The sequence below is a fragment of the Rutilus rutilus genome (assembly GCF_951802725.1).
Source record: "Rutilus rutilus genome assembly, chromosome: 3".
NCBI lineage: Eukaryota > Metazoa > Chordata > Actinopteri > Cypriniformes > Leuciscidae > Rutilus > Rutilus rutilus.
Genome location: NC_140211.1, coordinates 21,057,608 through 21,073,898, shown reverse-complemented (window position 1 = coordinate 21,073,898; position 16,291 = coordinate 21,057,608).

Here is a 16,291-nt window from a genome sequence, read left to right as displayed (position 1 = left end):
AAGAACAAAAGTGGGTTGTTTCACCTCAAAGAGTGTTGCATGTTTTCATCAAGTGTGAACCAATCAACACAGGAAAGTGTTGGAAGGTTGCAGGCGAAAGGCCTTACAAGGATTGTTTAATCCATTTGACGTTGTTGCACAATGGTGTCATCGACCCTTCCCTCCTTAGGAGTCTGTCGAATAGTATTTATAATTCTCTGGAGTCTCATTTGATTACAGTGTACCAAGTTCACACCAATATTTCTACATGGCAGTAGTGTAAAACCGCTGCTCTTTAGTAAGGAAAACACGATAAATCAATAAATAGCGTTATTACAGACTTTATGTGTGATTCTTAAGGGTGTATTTTCTTTTTTATGACCCTGGTAGTGCATAGTGAATTCAAATGAATATTAACTTTCTCACAGCCTTACAAATTTATCTATTTTTTTTTTCAATGTGAGAATGATCACTGTTCCTTTGGGATCCTGATTTCAACCATCTTGGACTCTGCCCAAGGTTAAACGGTATCCATCATGATCAGAATTCCAATATCTCTCCTCAGAGACATACATTTATTAGATGAAGCACTTATGGAGTCTGATAAGTATCATTCACTGATCATTAGCCTATGCTCTTTTAGAGGATTTATGGTCAAAATCCATATAACCTTCCCATCTGCTGAACTAGAGGATGAATTAAACATTTGTGTATTATCTCTTAAATACGCCCTGGCATGTGTTTCCAATACAATTCATCTTCTCTAAATATCTATGGATTTTCTACACTTTGCCAAATAGTTCATAAAACTAATGCAAGTCACATTTATAAATTCAGATGTTCCAAAATGAGATTGCAATATTAGACGCTAGAATGTGTTCATTTGTCTTCATTAAGATAAGCGGTGAAAGCTAAACTGGTGGGAACCGGAGAACTGCAGCACCCTTTACAAGCTCCTCCTCCAGAGGGAGACACTTTCTCCCCTTCTGCCATATCTAAGAGATCAGTTGTAATCATACAGTAGTGTGTTTGGGTCACTTTAAAATCCCACTTTCAGCTTATTTCATTCCCTCAGGAAAGATAAATCCCTCATGAGAGCTCTTAAATATCTCAATTGTTTCTCCTAGATATCAATGAGGTTAACTGTAGATTTAATAGACACTTGTGTTTAGATACCCTGCCTCCTGATAAAAAGACTTCAATAATCTCCTTCAAGAAAGAGTTTCTGAAAAAAATCTCAACGTGCTCAATGGGCCAAGATAACAATGCATGTAAAGAGTTTTGAGTGACACAAACATTTCACATTATACTATTCCAAGTACCAAATCGTATTAAATGTATAACTATATACAACAATTCCTCTATACCAGAAGTCATGAATAGACGTTTCACACAATTTCATGTACTTTCTTTCCCCCTTCAAATCCATGGCAGGTCCCATAATCATCTGCAATTTCTAAACCTGTCTTCCCATTGTTGCATGACTAATTAATAAGCAAGACAAAATGAAAGGGCAGTGAAAAAGAAAAACACTTGAAGCATGTTGGGCTCTGGCCAGTTTCAGTTGGACCTCTGCTCCCTTAGTTGGGAGTTAGCTAGTTTCCTCTTTCCTCTGACATCACTCCTCAAGTCTCATGCAACAATAATACGGCCCCAATTGCATGACATTATAGCTTCCTTACATGCACATGGGAGGGCCGGAGCTGAGGTCCCTCCTGACCGCAGACGTACTGCACTTAATTCCCAGCTAGATCCAGCTGCACAGCTGTTGCATGGGAGAAACACGAATGGATAAAGAGATTCCAGTCTGTTTTGGGGAGAAAAAGTTTCCTAACAGAGCAACTTACCATCTCTGTGCAGTCCATGTACCACTGTTAAAAATGCAATGCAGCTGTGTTGTGGTCCCAAAGGCATATTTTAGACTAAAAGTACATTGTCAATAAGGGCACCTGCCCCTTGTGCAATTAAAATCAGGAAACAGATGTATTAATGACAAGTGATTCACAGGCCAACCCATATTTAGTGCTTATGTTTGTATTTTTATACATGAATTATTAGCAGCATCTTACTCATAAAACAAACTGTATTTTTATGAGAAAAATACTTGGAATTTGATACGCATTGACTTTAGAAACACAACGTTAAAGTGTCTGAAATGCGATCACTAAAGATACGGCCAGATGAATTACAATCGTGCTTTTGTTTTGTTTTGTTTGTTTAACAAAGCAATAAATCTACACAAGCTCGAAGCTCCCCAAGGAGTCTGGTACCTCAAAAATTAAGAGCATTGATTTTTGAAATCAGGACTTTTCATTCCATTCTTTGATCTTAATTTGTTGTTTTAGCTAAATTTACAAATGCGAGCCAAATGCTAAAGCATGTGCCAATACATGCACAAACACAGAGTCAACAAAATGCACCTTGTGTGTGTGTTTGTTTTAATGTGGTCCAGATGTTTTTGAGGCACATGGAAACAGGTGATGATAGCATTAGCCTGGGATTGGACACAGATGGAAAGGGGCTTGAACCTATTCCTGTATCACCACCGGGATCGTAAATAATTATTTTTCCCTCAGAATGATGAAAATGATTTCAAAGTGAATTATGCTCGGCCAACTCTCTGTGTTGTATAAACTTGCTATACCAAGGGTCTTCTCTCTGCGTTAGATCATCGGTCAAGAAAAACATATCATTCATGTCTTTCTTTGTCTCATTCTCACTTTAAGGCTGAAAGATTGGCTGGTCCTTGTGGGACAATATTATCACATTTAGGAGGTCTGGTCTGAAAACAACATGACTGAGATTATCCTGCTAAGGTTGTGTATGGCTCGATGGTGTTTTTAGCCCCCAATGGCTCCTTCCAGGCAGCTAACCCTAACCTCAACCTTAAACCTACCCATCCCCTCGCTGCCTGGAAAGCGCAGTTGGGGGCTAAAAACACCAAACACCTTTTGTATGACCGTCCAGCCAGACCATAACTGCTGGTAATTGGTATTATGTGCTCAATGCTCATATCCTATAGTCCTGTGTGTGTGTGTGTGTGTGTGTGTGTGTGTGTGTACACATAGATACATATTTATGAGTATATTTATAGAGTGACAGTAAAGACATATCTTACAAAATATTTCTGTTTCAAATAAACGCTGTTCTATTCATCAAAGAGTAAAAGATAAGAAATGTTTCCTGAAAATAGTTAAATTGTAATGTAACAATATTACTGCTTTTACAGTAAGTTTTATCAAACAAATGCAGCCTTGGTGAGCATAAGTGATTTCTTTTTAAATCGTTTAAAAAATCTTACCGACCCCAAACTTGAATTTCTGATATAACCCTGTTTCACTCCAAATAAAGCTCTTATCCTCTCTCTAAGAAAAGTTCAGTCCATCAGACTCATGTCATGCTTGTAATATGAAGGACTGTTTCCAGTCTGGCCAAGGTGGAAACAAGCTTTCTGCGTAGCTTTAAAACTAATCAATTATGATTGGATGGCTGGTGGGTCAGTCTGTTGGGATGAAGGAAAGAGCCACTACATGTGTCAAAGCATTGAGTGAGGACGGACATAAAGCAGAACAGAGAAATATGTCCAAACTCTGTAATTACACCTCTCAAGAGACAGGGATACTTGAGTGTATGAACAAGATCTGTCAAGATCTCTGAGTACGGTGTATTTGTATAAGTCACAGCCGATTGTGCAGTAACTCAAAACACCATTAAGGTTAATATAATTATCTTGTGCAAAAGCATTATTGTTAGATTATCAAGGTGCTTTCAATTTGGCCTCCACAATCAGAACTTGCTTTGGAGCAAAGCACATAAGTAAGAAAGACAGAGACTTTGAGTTCATCAGTTCTATTGAAATGGGCAGTTCATGTAATTACTCTATCACAGCTTCCAGGGACCCTCCCCCATATCACCTTAACGTTAAGCCGCCATCCTCACACCCCGCATGGGCAGATCAACAGCAAAACCCTCCATGAAAGCACCACAAATGGGGCAGCACAAAGTCTATGTGGCAGCCATTTGGGAAGAGGGTCGTTCACTGTGATGGATGCATAAGAAAGCAACACGTTGTCCCAGCAAGGTGCCGCGGAGCTGCGCTCTACTTCAGCCACCTTTTAACCACCACGTCGCAGTGTGAAATGATTCATTTGCGTTGGCAGACGGCCGTATATCCATGGCAAGACAGAAATCCCTGTTCTAAATCTCACACCCACTGTTACATGTTTATGCAGCTGGATTGTTTTATTGGGCCAATTAAATGAAGTTGTGATAATTGAGCATAAGTATCAGGGTGGGGAACAGGGGCAGTCCAGATGTCAACTGCTGGGCTCAATGAAATCCTAAACAAAGCTCTTTACACCTGTGCTCTTTAAATATTACAGCTGTGTGATGAAAAACAATAGGGAGGAATTACCCGAAGAGAAAGCAAATGTTGGTTTTGAGTCATAGATGGTATAACCAATTCTGTGCTCTTTGAAGACACCCTACATTGGCAGGGAAGGCGCTTCAGTAATTTTGCATTCAGGGGCATGAAAGCATCAACTCATTTCCTGCACATCTCATCCTGATCATATCCCAGCAAACCCCATGACTCACCCTGCAAAGGACGCAAAAGTGGTGTTTGTTTGGAGCTCGGCAGGCCAAGGGATCTCCCAGCGGAGCACAGAAAACTCACACAGCTGCCTGAAAGCCCACTAATTGTGTTTCCGTCCCCCTGTGATAGCTACCATATAGCTGAGTTTTGAGCATTTCCACATTGTCACAAAGATCATTGTGAATTCAGCATTCTTGTTCAAATACGTGTAAATTGAAAAAAATTATAATTATGCATCTCTGTGAACAATTCACTAAATATAAATGTGAGGTTCCACTTTATTTTAAGGTGACGTATTAAATTGTACTTACTCAAATAAGTAGAGTAATATTAATTAACTGCATGTACTAGAGTTGTGGTTTGGTTTAGTTACTTGAAATTATGCATTATTTACTGTATAGTAAGTACGTTTTTCATTTGTAATTTGTAAAACGTGAAACAGAAACATTAAGGGGATTGTATACCCAAAATTCCGTCAATATTTTCTCACCTTCATGTCACTCCAAACCTGTAAGGAATACAAAAGAAAATATTTTAATAATGTTTTTGTTTTTTTATCCATAAAATGAAATTTATTAGGATTTCATGTTGTTTAGAACCCCAACGTTCTTCAATATAAGTAGGTTTACATGCGCAATATTGTGTCAAAATTTCACAAACACTTTTAGTCTGAAATCGTAGCAGCCCAGTTTTTGAGAAGTTGGACTAACAGACCTAGATAAGGTGATTCGCCCTGTCAAGCACGTATGTTAATCAGGCTATAATGGGCCTCTGTATCATGTACTAGTACTATCAGTACTAGTTTTGGATAAACCGACAAAGACTGTAGCTCAATTATAATTGTGTACATAAACTGAGTATAGATTATTGTCTATAATCTTGAGCACTGATATCTTGCGTTACACGTTTAAACTGAGCTAAATGTTGGCAGCTGTCCTCAGATCTTCTCACTCACTCATAGGTGGCTTGGTGATTTTCTGTGATAAAGCTGAAAAACGTTTGGCGGAAAATTGAGAATGCTTGTGATTCCGTGACACGGAAATTCTGCAAACATTAAAGTGAAATGAACTGAATTCCATTTGGTTCCTGAAAATCTTCTGGCGATGGTTTGCTCGGGCTTGAAGTTGTTCCACACACCACAGGATGTAAACCTTCTGTTTCATGTCTCAACAGCCAAGCGCACATCCATCACACTTACGCAAACAAGACAGTGGTATTAAAACCTCCCCTCTTCCAGCAGATCGTCCTTGGGATTTGAGCTGAAATGATTTCATATGAATGTTATGGCACAATCCTGGCAGAAAGAGCATCGGATTCTACTACTAAACAGTTTATATTTTCAGCTCTTATGATTCACAGCTGTGCTGTCTGTACCATTCGCCTCAACGTACAGCTGTGGGATGACAAAGCTGAGGAAATTGGATTTGACAGTGTTTTTCATTCTTTCATCCCCAAAATAACATTACCCATGATTTCCCATCCCTGACAATGTGATGATAATGGATGAGGGCAAAAGCTAAGTTTACAATAGGGGATCTTCATTTGAAGAAGGCGCCATGAGCAGAGATAGAGCAGGAAAACAAACGTTGAAGTGCTGATATGTAGAGCAATGAGTGATAGAACATCTTTGCTGTTCATCCATTGAGGGAAAAGACTGTTGACTGAGAGTCAGATCTCTTGCATTTGCCAGCACTGAGGCTTGATGCTTCCTAAAACTAAAGCTCCTTAATGTAAACATACAGAGCATTGGGCGTGCAGAACCTAAATGCCCCATTTACATGGGTTTACATGCATTCATTGGTATGAACTTGCCCTATTGTTCATTTGTTTACAAGATGTATAAGAACTCACGAAGGGGTCAATGTAATTCAGTTGTTAAATAATCAAGGAAGAGCTAATTGTGCTGCAACTTAAGTGGAGAAACAAATTCCAGAAGACAAAAGGAAATACTTTGAAGAATGTTGTGTCCATAGTACTCCATACAATGAAAATGAATGGGGTCCAGTGTTGTTTTGGACCCCATGAACTCTCATTGTATGGACCAAAACAGTTTAATTCCTCAAAATATCTTCTTTTGTGTTCTGCAGAAAAAAGAAAGTCAAACTAGTTGGGAATGACATGTGGGTGAGTAAATGACAGAATTTTTCTTTAGGGATGAACTATCCTTTTAAGATTTTTTTTTTTTTAAAGTCTTGAAGCTTTTATATCTGTTTCAAATGTGACATATAGAAACTTTATTTATATATACTTCTTTATATTTGATACATTTTATGAATCGGGGTGTAAGAACACTCAATTTCCAAGAATTCCTACCTGATGAATTTCTTTGATTTCAGTAAATCACACTTTCTGTAATTTCAATTCAACTTCCCAACTCTACGTTGAAAGGAAACCACTTCTTCAATTCAATTTTGCCCAAACCCTGCCGTCGTCATAACCACATAGACCTAAATATCACAACTTTTAGAAGTTGGGGATTTAAGAGAAACAAAAACAACATATGTTGTAAACTTTTAACACCGTTGAAATGGAATTCCATAAGGAAGTGTTCACAACGAACTCCAACCAGAATTTAGTATGACCTAATACACTCCGATCATGCCAATGAGATGAAACCGATACTCAGAATAATCAACTAAGTATCACTCATACTGCCTGGTACTGCAGAACAAATGAGAATCACAGCAAAATCCAATCAAAATACAGGAAATTGTGTGTATTTTCAATGGCAGCTCTATAGAAGACTGCAAATCCTAGCAAAACAATGTGCCATACTTTGCATGAAACTTTACTTTTTTCCATGCAGCCTCCAGCTGTTGTGTGTCCTCACTGTAGCCGCTGTGCACAGACAATGCTTACATGTTTTGGATGCTGGAGGATCTAAGGCTTATAAAATAACAGCTAGTGCACTGACTAGCCTCCCAGGGGATGAAGATGGCTTCATTTGAATGAGAATAGTCTCCCTGTCCCCTGAGATAAGACTGAATCAACATGAGGTCTGACAATTCAGAATGGCTTTCAGCGCATAATGTGAAGGATAAAGTCTCTTTGCTTTTCCTTTCTTGGCTAATGCATTTGAGGTGCATCAGACAGGGTGTTCGGGGAGATTCAGCCTTGGACACTGCCAAAGACCTAAAGCATATCTGCTACTTTGCACAGCAATTATCCAGGTTTTCGTTTTTCCTCCCAGGGTCTCCAGGAGACTGGTTTTGCACTGTCCTCACGCATTACTTCCCGTGCTGATTGAAGACCGATCCTGTCACCCCGTGTTTTCCAGGCTTTCAGGCCACCCAGTACGGACGAACCTCATGCATGTCATCCCTCTGTGTGGTCCTCTCGAAAGAGAAACAGATAGACACAGAGGAAACGCAAAGCAAGTGCCAACGGAGAAAGAGATGTTTCAAAATCTGACAGTGTCATTTCTGGGAAAGGAAGGAAGAGAGGGAAAGGAAAGAAGGAGGCGGCGGCGGGGGGAGCCCAGTAAAACAAGCAAAGAGTCTGAGCTGATTGTGAGTGTGGGACTCTTGCCATGCGAAGAGAGCAGGAGACTGGAGGGAGGCCGTGCGTGTGTGGAGGGAATGAGCGAGCGAGAAATGAGAAGAATCTCCAGACTTCAGTAAAACATTCGGTATTCTGCTCGTTCGCACTAAATGCTGAAAGAGAGCCACAAAGGATTAATTCACATGAAAGCGCCAGCAGATTATATACAGCTCTGCTTAAAGAGATGAGAAAACAGTTATTTCAGTCCACAGGGCATCCAACTGCTTTGACTGATCATTAGGGGCTAGTTAGCAGCCTTTACCATCCCAGTCTCATCCAAGAGACGGAGTCACCTTTCACTATAAAAGCCTTGAAACGAGCGCAGTAAACACAACAATTAAAAAAAATGCTCCATGTAAATCTATCTTTTAGAAGAAGAAAAAAATTAAAACAACCCTTTCCTTTCTTTAATGGGGTTTATTTGTGGTTTGCTGGATTAAAAGGCCTGTTTCCGGCCCACATGTTGGAGATGCCGGTCGCCCCTGAAGGTGTTTAGTGTGAGCGAGCCGTGTAGCGGCGAGGCACGGGCAGCTGGGAGAGATTAATAAAGAGAGGGAAGGCTCGTAAATACTGCTGCCCTGCAGTGATGAATGCCTCCGTAGTCCACAGACAGCAGGATGGGAGATAAGGGGAGAAAAGACAAACAGTCCATTTCAGCTCGGGACATGTTGCACCCAGCCAGGCCTCAACCTAAATGAACACTTGGACCAAAGGTCTCCAAACACTAGAGGTCAGCATACCGTGGGCTTGGGAAGAAGTTGTGACTAGACAAAAAGTACAAATTACGAAAGGCTTAGCTTTCTGAGCCGTCCATCTCTTGGGGTTAATTTGCTCAATCTGATGGAAATGCTGTCTAGTGCAACAGCAAATGGTGAATAAAAGAAGAAAGGATTTTTAAATGCTTTCAATTACCTATTTAGATACACTGTAAAAGTGATCAGTTGACTTAACTTAAAAAAAAGTGAGGCCTTTGCCATAAATTTGCCTAAATAAACTTGACGAGTAATTGAAAAAAATTAAGTTATGTGAACTTGACGGGTCCAAATTATTATTATTTTTTTCAATTATGCATTAAGTTTATATACTTAATTAAGCCAACGGGTTTCCTCACTTTTTTTAAGTTGTCAGCTGATCACTTTTTACAGTGTAAAATGACAAATGGATTAACTGATTATGAGGATTAGTAATGTTTTAAATTATGAAAACTATTCCTGTTGATGATAAACTTTTTAATTTATAAAGGACTCGGGCTGTTAAAGTTTGTGGTCGGGACGATTTTTTTATGTTTTTGAAGAAATCTGCTATGCCCACATTTAGTTGATCAAAAATACAGTAAAAACTGTAATATTTCACTGTAAAAAAAATGATGTAAAATAACAGGAAATTTTGTACAGTAATTTACCGTTCTTCGTAAACACAGCTGAATACTGTAAATGACAATAACTTTCATGAACAAACCATTAACAGCAAGCTACTGTTTAGTCTTTATGGTAGTATTTTATCGTTTAGACATGCTGTTGCAGCACGCCCATAACTCATCTGAGGAAAATCACGATGCATCAAGTCCCATTAACAGTTGCAAGCATCTTTCAGCAGTTTCAGCATCATTACTCCAGTTTTCAGTGTCATATGATCCTTCAGAAATTATTCTAATGCACTGATTTGGTGCTCAAAAAAACATTTCTTATTATTATTAATGTTCAAACAGTTTTTATTGACAGTATAAACATTAAACAGTATTTTGTTTGCGTAAACTCTGCTACATTTTATAGGATTATAGGATGAATAGAACGTTCAAAAGGACAACATTTACTTGAAATAGAAATAATTTGTAACATTATAAATGTCTTTAGTACTATCCCTAACTAAATACTTATATCCCATATTATTATATGCAGAGAAAACTATAAGTAATTAATTGGTATATTAATTCCTCTGAAAAGTGTGAACACAGACTCTGTAGTGCTATCGTAACAATTACCTGAATTGCCTGAATATTTGGAAAACTTGTTTGAAAACAATCCTTATTAGTTGCACAGAAATTATAAACTTCAAACTTTTAAGGACTACTTGATTCATCAGCTGTTTATAGTGACAAACAGGAGCCAATGATGTACACAAACTTCACATAAAATCCTACTATGCAATACACTGGAAATGATGAAGTATGTATTTGCCATGTATTTGCAGCCAAGCAGATGGAAACTATTTATTGATATGCACACAAGTGAATTAAGTCTTGTTTTACCAAAGAAGAGGAATGCTGTGGTTATGAAGTGTGGAGAAAGAGCTGAAAACAGCTAAATTTGGCCAACGGGAAAGGAAAGAAACATTTAGTTTGAGGTTTATGAAGGAAATTTTCCTTTTGTGATGAAACAATTGAGCAAAAGCTACAGTATGACACATGACAATGAAGACTGTAGAGCACACATCAGTTTAGCAAGTTCCCTATATTGTCTGTAAAACCACAATGACCCATATTACTGTAACCTCAACATCTCTATCTTGCAGTATATAGAAAAGACAGTTCAAGCATTTTGCACTAGATATCAGATCAATTAGTTTAATGGCTGAAAAAGAATGCCTAAAATGTATCTAGACAGCCAACAAGATAATCACAAGTGTGTATCCATTGTTTAACATCATGTGCATCACACAGTCTGTCATTATTGGCACATAATTTGAGTGTGAAAGCTGGGGACATAACAAAAGCAGGAATAAGAGCAGCTAAATAAAGATTTATGTAACACACATTTACATGTAAAATGTTACGTTGAAGGGATACTTCACACAAAATGAAGATTCTGTCATCATTTACTCACCTTTATGTTGTTTCTTTCTTAAGCAGAACACAGAAGAGGGTTTGAAAAAGGGGGTTTAACGGGTTGTTTTTTTTACCCAAAAAGTTGTTTTAGATCCCATTAACATTTATTTTATAGACAAAACCAGCTTAAACATTTTTCACAATATCTTTCTTTGGAAAGAAAGGTTTGAAATGACATGAGTGAATAATGACATCATTTTTATTTTTGTGTAAACTGTCTCTTTCATTATTACTGAAAAGATGGACAAGTCCTAATGTCAGATAATAAAACTGGCAATTAAAAAAAAAGAAATAACTGGAATTAAAAACTCCAAAAAACGAGCTAATTAACATATCTACAATGCAAAGCAGTTGGACTAGATCAGGATGATCAGTGCATTCCAGCAACAGTTCACTTTCTCCCTAACAGTGTAACGGGTATAATTAATAAGAAGAGAACATTATTGTTTATTTCATTGGTTTATGTAGTTTGTTATGGTGCAGTACCGAAAGACTCCAGCAGGGGGTGGGGCGAGCATGGAGAGTTATTATCAGGCACACGGTTCCCTTCCCCCACTCATAATACAGAGATCGAGGGAAACGCAACAAGTGTCTGTCTGTATTTTAATATTTCTATGTTCCCCTTTTCAGGAAGACTACATTTGGAGGCACCGCTGGGATGTTCGAAGTGAGGTTGGTGTCCTGTAACAGAGGAAGTGACCACACATCAACCATTCTCCAAAATCGACCCAGGTGGTAGACAGCGCAGTGTGTTGGCTACAGAAGTGGTGGTAGCCCTGTCTGACCCAAGGTGCATCCTGAGGTGTTTTATTCACTAGGGAGGCAACAACAACGACCAGGCAAGGCAAAACACAAACCCATAGTCCAACCCATTACTCATCTGCCAAAATGGAGTCAGAGATTGAGAACTTGCAATTTGAAATTAAAGGATTGTTATTTCAGCTCACCATTGAACAGTTGATGCGAGTAAGTTACTTTTTGAAAATATCAAGAGTTGACAGGGAAAAGATTGCAGATAAAAGCCGAAGCTCTCTTGTTTCTTACATCAGTCAGTATATAGACCGTGACGAAATAGCCAAACTCGAAGATGAGGGCATGGCGGAACTGTTGAGCTTTTCTTTCGTGAAAACACCAAAGAGAAAGAGGTTAAAATAGATGAACAATCCAAATTAATGAGAGAATTAGTTTAAAATTGGCAGTCCAACAAATGCAGGAATTGACAACAAGGGAAATGAAAAGCAGAGGTGATGGTGAATTGTTCCAGAGAAATCTACCAACAACCCAGGTAAATAGCCTCACATGGCAAAAAGACTATAAAATCTCAGGCCAGATTGGTGAACCGGGCCAAAAGGACCAACTCACGTTTTCCAGTTTAGCACGTCAAATTGAGAATGGCTTTAGCAGAGGGTATTCAAAGGTAGAAATAGTGGATGCTGTTATCAGGGCCATTGTAGATGGTCTGCAACTGCGAAGCAACCTTGAAGGTAAAAGTGATCTATCTCTGCCTACTCTGCCTGCTTTATAAACAGCTTATCACCGAAGTGCAGAACAATAAGGAGACCCCGCAGAACTTTTTAATTCGAGTGATGGACCTTAGGCAAAAAAATATTGTTCGCATCACAAGAAGCAGAGTCGAATCTGAAGTATGATCCTGTACTCGTACAGAGCATGTTCATGTACACTATACTTACAGGTCTGCAGAGTGATAACATCAAAAGTAACCTCCAACCCTACCTGTTGCATCCTACCACCTCAGATGAGTTGCTTCTAGAGAGACTCAATATAGCATGTGGGCATGAGAAAGAGAGACAAGATAAAAGGCGTCAGACACCACAGCGGTCAGCAGGTATGCTCATTGTACAGTCCAGTGATGCCAGTGGAGATAGAAAACAGGCAGTTCAGCAGCACACTGTTACTTTGCCCCCAGATGTGTTGCCAGATTTAAAGGGTCTCAAAGCAGATATGGTATTGTTAAAAGACCTCAAAACCGAGATGGCGCAGATCCGAGAGACCATCCAAAAGACAGATCATGCTACAAAATGGAACTCTTCTGTCAACAGGGAAATGGATTGTGAGTCAGCCCAACACACAATGAATTCTCAGCCTCAGTTTGCCCCTTGGAACACAGAGAGCCCTACTGCTCTTCGTCAAAATGGCAGGCTAATACAGGACTACCGTGGAGGTGCATGTCCCAGGCGAGTTGTGGCGCCGGCCCAGTTTCAGCAGAGATTTGCACCACAGAGATACCCCACACCCCGTCCAAGGCCTAGGTGTTTTGGGTGCTAAAAACTAATTACAATGGTGACTAAAGTTTTCCTTAACCTGCAGAAAAAAATGGCCAGAGCACTCATTAAGACAGTGAGTGTTGAACGTACCAGTGAATATCTTGTGAGAACAGCTTGTCATAGAGTGAATGTACCGAGCCACAGTATTATGCAAGTTAAGTGCAGAGTACAAACTAAGTCACTGAAAGAGGACACAATGTTAGTTTTTGAGCCTGATGACAATGGCCAGTGGCCAGATGGACTTGAGTTTTGTGATACCCTCGTTGAGATTAAAAAGGGAGCACCCCCACACATCACCCTCATTGTGCAAAATTCAACCGCCCATGATATTATTCTGACAGGTAAAATTGGCACTGTTGGCACTGTGCAGCCTGTTGCGTCTATGTGTCCACTTAGTACACCCTCGCACACACACTCACCTATTGAAGTAAGCAGTATTGAGATTGAACATGCTAAAAAGCGGATGCAGACCTCTGGGACCCCCCAATCGATCTAAGCCACCTAGAAGAAGACAAGAGACAGATAGTTTGTGAGATGCTGAGATGGGAAGAGTCAGGCTATTTTTCCCGATGTGATAGCGATATTGGCTGTATTGAAAAGTTGCAGCTCAAGAATGCGCCAGCGCCAGCCGCATTTCAGCGCTGTATGGAGGAATGCCTAGAGGGCCTCCATGACAAGATCTGCGTTCCATACCTAGACGACACACTTGTCTTCAGTAAAACATTTGAGAGTCATGTTGAAGCTGTCAGAAAAGTGCCACAGAGACAGAGGCAGTACGGCATCAAATTAAAACCCAGTAAATGTGAGCTATTCAGAACTGAGATCCGTTACCTTAGAAGGATAGTGTCTGCCGAAGGAAACAAAATGGACCCTGCCGACACTGCTGCCATTAGGATTCTGAAAGAGAAGAGACCAAGTACAGTTGGTGAGTTGAGACAAGTGATGGGGTTATTAAGTTATTACCGTCACTACGTGAAAGACTTCAGAAAACAGCTGGTAATTCCTTACAAACATAAAATCACAGTGTTGAGAGAACTGCACGACCAAATGGGACATCAGGGAACCGACAGGACACTATCTTTGATTCGAGACTGCTTCTTTTGGCCATATATGCAGCGTGAAACAGAACAGCATGTTATGAGTTGTATGTGTTTAAAACAAAAGAAAAGGTGGCTATGAATATATTTTAGTAATTGTGGATCACTTTACGCGCTTTGCGCAAGCGTACCCGACCACGTCGAAGTCAGGCAAGGTAGTAGCGGACAAAATATTGAATGATTATGCCCTAAAGTTTGGCTTGCCGATGCGCATTCATCACTATCAAGGAGGTGAGTTTGAAAATCAACTCTTTTCACAACTCAGCAAGTACTGCAGAGTAGCTGGCTCGAGAACAACCCCTTACCACCCACAGGGGAACGGCCAGGTAGAACGTTTTAATCGAACCTTGCTACAGATGTTTAAGACCCTCACAGACAAAGATAAGACCAATTGGAAGAACTCTCTGAACAAGCTTATTTGCTTACAACTGTACACACACCGAAGTGACAGGGTTTTCCCCATTCTACCTTTTGTATGGCCGCTCTCCGAGATTACCTGTAGACATATTGTTCAATCTGATGTAGATGGAGATAGTCACCAGAATTATGTGGAACAATGGAAACGTGGAATGCAAGAAGCATACACTATTGCAAGGGAAAATGCTTACAAAGCTGCCCAGAGAAATAAGAGAAACTATGGTGGCAAAGTAAGGAGCACAGTACTGAGTCCTGGCGACCGTGCGTTGGTCTGGAATTTGACTCCACGAGGTGGACCTGGAAAATTGAGAAATCATTGGGAGGACTCAATTCATGTTGTTGGTTAAACAAGTGGGAAACGATGTTCCTATTTATGAACTGAGACCTGAACAGAAACCTGTTATTACCATGTGATCACTTACCATTGGAAACTGAGGGGCTCCCACCTGTAAAACCAAAAAGAAAAGATGCCAGACCAGCGAAAGTCAGGAGAGAGCTGGATGGAGAGGTAGAGGATGATGAGGATGACTATTATGTCATTGACATCCAGCTACCACAGGAAGTGGCTGAACGTGAAGAAACGCCTCAAGTCGAAAGGCATGCAGTAGAAACAACAGAGCTCGAGAGGAATGATGATTGTTTCGGTCAGGATACACCAGCCAGTGACTTACCTGGGGAAGGGAACCGTGTGCCTGATAATAACTCTCTATGCTCGCCACACCCCCTGCTGGAGTCTTTCGGTACTGCACCATAACAAACTACATGAACCAATGAAATAAATACTCAGTATAATGGTTACAGACTGGAACTCTTTTGATACATTCAACTTTGTCTCCTCAATCCTACATCAATATATCAGTTCAATTCAACAAATGCATACTGGTTACAGACTGGAACTCTTTTTTTACATTCAGTTTTGTTTCCTCGTCCCAACATCAGTACATAAGATTCAGTTTGTCTGGCTCATCCAGTTATGGATTGATTAATTTAGTCTCCGACTACATTGGATGTCAGCATTGGATGTCTGTGAGGTCAGGTGCGTGTCAAATGTTCATGTACTCGCACTAAATTTGAGTAGAGTCCTGTTCAACTACTCAATTCAGCATTTTTTTCAATTCCTGAAATGTAGTTCATTGACTTGAGAAGACACTAAGTTTTGTCTCAAGTCATTGAGGGTCTATTTCAACTATCAAGAAAGTATTTTAACTTACGTTCCATAAGAGTATACTGGCTATACTTGAAGCATGGTATGGAACGGTAGTGCAGTAAGGCCCGAGAGGGAGACCCAATTTTATCATATCTAAAGATCTTTGGTGGTCTACGCTCCCTCTGTGGTCGCTTAGGCATAGTCTCTGTTTCACTTCCATTACTGCTTCCAGAGAACTGTGGTATTTCCTCAACTGTTTCGGTTTCAACTAAATCCTCCGCTACCCCCACTTTATAATACAGAGATCGAGGGAAACGCAACAAGTGTCTTTCTGTATTTTAATATTTCTATGTTCCCCTTTTCAGGGAGACTACAACAGCACTTCAATCGTCTAGGCAGTTATGTTCT